The 5,000-nt window shown below is 38.5% G+C and overlaps 1 non-coding gene across 1 annotated transcript in view; it reads left to right on the forward strand.

Moving 5' to 3' along the window:
* Positions 1 to 3,938: 3,938 nt before the first annotated feature.
* The window catches only part of LOC125058958, a 1,903-nt gene continuing 841 nt past the window's right edge, over positions 3,939 to 5,000 (forward strand). The window contains exon 1 of the ribosomal RNA XR_007118571.1: positions 3,939 to 5,000. This exon is cut by the window's right edge and continues 841 nt beyond it. This is a non-coding gene — a ribosomal RNA (small subunit ribosomal RNA).

Below are 5,000 nucleotides of genomic sequence, written 5' to 3' on the forward strand. Positions count from 1 at the left end.
ATAAGATCGTTTGTCGTTTTTAAAAAAGCGCATTTTTTGTAACGGACTGGCCGCACTGATGTAGTTTAAAGGTAAGGGAACTTAAATAAAACATAGTATTCATATTTTATCTATTAAAATACGTCATACGATTGCAATTAAAAACACGAATACTTAAGCGGTGTTGGAATGAACAGTTTCGTTGAGTTAGGCGGTTTTCTCTTTGCTTGGTTTCGATGTCTGAATGACTTACGCTGTACTTCTGTGTTGAGCTTCTGACTGCTGCGGTATTCATCGATATAATTAGCAATTTTTACGCAGTTTTTTTAATGATTACTATATCGTAATTACATTATATTTTACTTCAGAACACGAAAATGGACAAATTGGTCGATAATGATACCACGCCTGATGACTTTTCAAGAGTTGACGCTCAATGTAAAGTTATTACTTTACGTGACTTACAAAAGAGACATAGAGAAAAAATGTTATTAAATACATTGGGTATTAAAGAATGGTTTGTCCGATACTGGTTGATAACGACAGATTGTGCTATGCCACCGCCTTCTGAGATTTCTCGGAATGTAGATTGCTCCAAAAAGAACTCTGATGGTCACGAGCGTCTACAGCAATTTTTAGATAGCCTGCCGAAGATGCCATCGCACTACTGTCGAGCAAACTCATCCAGACAATACCTAGAACCAGTATTTCATACCATGGCACAATTATACAAAGAATACGTCAGTAAATGCGAATTGGATTCCTTAAAATGTCTTTGTCGTAGGGTTTTTGACAATGTATTCTTAAAACAGAATCTTAGTCTGTTTCATCCCAAAAAAGATCAATGCGATGTATGCTGTGGTCATAAAGTTGGAAATATAAACGATACTGAAATTACAATACATCGCGATAGGAAAGACAAAGCTAGAAAAGAAAAAGACACTGACAAAAAATTGGCAATAGAAGGAAAAACGTGTCATGTATTTACGCAAGATGTTCGATCAGTAAAATTAGCTCCCTACCTTCAGGCTAGTGCCATATACTACAAGACATTTTATCTGTTCACAATTTTACCATGTACAATTTGTCAACACGTGAAGCTTGCTGCTACTGGTTCGATGAATCAAATGGCTCCCTTGAAGCTTCCGTTTTCGCATCGTGCACTGTGGATCAACTACAGATAATTTTAAAAAGAAAATTACTACCGGTAATATTGTATTCTGATGGCTGCTGTGCACAAAATCGAAATTCCATCTTAAGCAATGCTCTTCTGCGTTTATCCATCGATAAAAAAATTAAAATAATTCTAAAATTCTTAGAAAAGGTCACACGCAGATGGAATGCGACTCTGTACACAGTGCCATCGAATGTAGATTAAAGGGAAAATAAATTTACCTTCCTTCCCAGTATGCGAATATAACAAAGACAGCTAGAGATAACCCAATGTCATATGAGTCTCGATTATTAGAATTCTCTTTTTTTTACCAATTTCAGTAAGGCTTTAATTTACAAAACCATTCGTCCGGGCAGAAAATTCTGAGATCCCACTGTTACCGATTTAAGGGTATTAAAATATAAACCAGATGGAACTATTTGGTATAGCTTAAACTTTGACGAACCTTTGCAGCCGTTGCCTCAGCGTCCAATGAAAATTACCAATATAAAACCTTTAGAAGAGCTACCGAAATTATTTTCTGAAAGACTGCCAATTTCCCAAAGAAAATATAAGGATCTCCAAGATTTAAAGGCAGTGATACCTTCGAACTTCCACGCTTCCTTATAAAAATTAAATATTTTTCATTATTAGATCCATAAACATTTTGTATTATTTTTAGAAGTAGGTTAAGTATTCGAAGTGTTTATTTTGTCTTGTATTGTTTGTGTTAAATGTACCATTTTTATTAAAGTTTTTGAGAGTTTAGAATTATAAGAAGTCATGGAAAAAATTACCTAAATTACAAAGCAAACCACCTCTGGTTTCCATTGTAACTTTGATCTCGTCAAACAGTACAGTCGTAAAAGTCAGTGAGTTCCTATAATATATTATAATATTAGCGAACCCGGCAAGGGTTGTCCTGATGGAATAAGAAAATAAAACGGCAAAGAAATGTGTTTTTTTTGATAAAAAGCTAATTTAGCAATCCTTTTTTATTTTATTGAAGTTAATAATTAGTTTTATAAAACTGTTTTTGAAAAATGTTTTTATTTCGATAGTTTTTCATAGAAAGATTTTCTATGAAAGACTTATAGAGCTTAAAAATAAAAGGTAAAAACACTGCGTAAGTCTTTATTTTGTTAGAGTAAAACTGCTCAAGTCTTGAAAATGACCTAATAAGACGATATTTCTTTTATTTGTTTTTATAGTTATCATGCTTAACTAAATACAATATATTAAAATTTTTATCATGCATGTATTGTACAAAATGTTAAAGTAATACAGTTTTTTGTCTCTCCTGAAAACTAAGCAAATCTGACATATGCGGTATTGTTAGCTAAGCGACGACATGCATTTACTATTTTTTTTATTTACATTACACATAATATTATGTACACATCAATAATAAAATGAAAAGTGACTCTCAACGCTCAACGAGAAACATTAATGCACTCAGCGACTCGAACGGCCGACGACGGCCTGCGTTGTACTAGAAACCCGACCGGTGCTATGTATACATATAAGTATATTATTATTTATTATTTCATTTAATATTATTTTAAATCGCTTTTATATCGCTAATAAATATCCCACCAATGAATTTAGTTCACTAACTAATATCTATAAAAATAATAACAATATTAATAAAATATAAATAAACAATATTATATAATAATAAAAATAATAAACCAAAAAAATTGCACACATACACACATGCATTAATTAATTTATTTACATTACATAATATGTACACATCAATAATAAAATGAAAAGTGACTCTCAACGCTCTACGAGAAACATTCGGCGGTCGCGCGCCGCGCCCGTTCCAATGCCGACGTGGACTATTGCTCTCGGTATATATGTGGAGCGAAACCGTCGAGCGCACTGCGCCGTACGGTTCACGTTGATGTGCGTTTTGTGTCGAGAGAGAAATATCGTCACATCGGACTTTTGTTGGTTTTGCTTGTGTGTTGTGTATTTATTAATAGTATTTATAAAATATTATTTATTTAAAATGCGCACACACGCGGACGGACAGAGTTTCGGTTGCTAGAGGATATCCTCACTTGTAGTAAATCACGCATCATCGTTAAATGATATATATATATATATAGTTACAATTTACATTGTATATTATATTCACCGCGTTCGCAGACCGGATGGTGACATTAGCAAAAATCGCTCAAGATTTGCTTGCGACTGTCTCGCCGGTGTTATCTGTGATTGTAAAAGAATACGCTTCAAGGCACACCTCAACGCAGGGCGCCGAGCGTGTTCGACACGTGCGCGGTCGCTACGGCGACCGTTTATGGAAAAATGTATAAAAGAGGACGCATACGCGCCCATCGTCGAAACGGTGTGCGCAGCGTCGTGTTGGAATTTGTCCCTCAAGCTCCGGGCGTTGATCGTATCTAGTGCGTGTAATGCCAGCCGAGTTTTAATATGTTACAATAACGTATTAAATAAAAATTGAGAAGTTGCGTTTAGATGAATGTTCAATTTTCAAACTGTCAAAATATCGATACGCGAGAGATCGCGGTCGTGTTTGATGCAGTTTTATGTCCCTCACAGTGGTCGAGCATCGTTGTACATCACCTCGTTGCGAGATCGTGACGGGACGGCCGCTCGTAGACCGGTCAGAGTCTGTCTATCGAATTGAAGCGCGAACGTCGCGTCGTTTGAAAATTCGACGCGTTACGTTCACGCGTGTCGAGTAACGCGCGCGAGCGCGTCTCGACGCCGCCGAGCTACGGCCCGCCGAAGCCGCGTTTCGCGGTGTAGGCGAGTCGTTTGCGTAAGCAGCTCCCTGGTTGATCCTGCCAGTAGTTATATGCTTGTCTCAAAGATTAAGCCATGCATGTCTCAGTGCAAGCCGTATTAAGGCGATACCGCGAATGGCTCAATATATCAGTTTTGGTTCCTTAGATCTTACTCAGTTACTTGGATAACTGTGGTAATTCTAGAGCTAATACATGCAATCAGAACTCTGACCAGTGATGGGATGAGTGCTTTTATTAGATCAAAACCAATCGGCGGAGGGCCTAGCGTCCGAAGTCGTTAATTTTGATGAATCTGGATAACTTTTGCCGATCGCACGGTCCAGTACCGGCGACGCATCTTTCAAATGTCTGCCTTATCAACTTTCGATGGTAGTTTCTGCGACTACCATGGTTGTCACGGGTAACGGGGAATCAGGGTTCGATTCCGGAGAGGGAGCCTGAGAAACGGCTACCACATCCAAGGAAGGCAGCAGGCGCGCAAATTACCCACTCCCGGCACGGGGAGGTAGTGACGAAAAATAACGATACGGGACTCTTACGAGGCCTCGTAATCGGAATGAGTACACTTTAAATATTTTAACGAGGAACAATTGGAGGGCAAGTCTGGTGCCAGCAGCCGCGGTAATTCCAGCTCCAATAGCGTATACTAAAATTGTTGCGGTTAAAAAGCTCGTAGTTGCATTTGTGCGCCGCGCTGTCGGTGCACCGCATCCGCGGTGATACTGACACGTCTGCGGAGCATATCGTCGGTGAGCCGGCGGTAAAACGCCGGTTCAATATCAAAATCCTATCGCGGTGCTCTTCAGTGAGTGTCGAGGTGGGCCGACAATTTTACTTTGAACAAATTAGAGTGCTCAAAGCGGGCTCAAAATGCCGCTTGAATATTTCGTGCATGGAATAATAGAATATGATCTCGGTTCTATTTTGTTGGTTTTCAGAACTCCGAGGTAATGATTAATAGGGATAACTGGGGGCATTCGTATTGCGACGTTAGAGGTGAAATTCTTGGATCGTCGCAAGACGAACATCAGCGAAAGCATTTGCCAAAGGTGTTTTCATCAATCAAGAACGAAAGTTAGAGGTTC

The sequence above is a fragment of the Pieris napi genome, chromosome 18 (genome assembly GCF_905475465.1).
Source record: "Pieris napi chromosome 18, ilPieNapi1.2, whole genome shotgun sequence".
Taxonomy (NCBI): Eukaryota; Metazoa; Arthropoda; class Insecta; order Lepidoptera; family Pieridae; genus Pieris; species Pieris napi.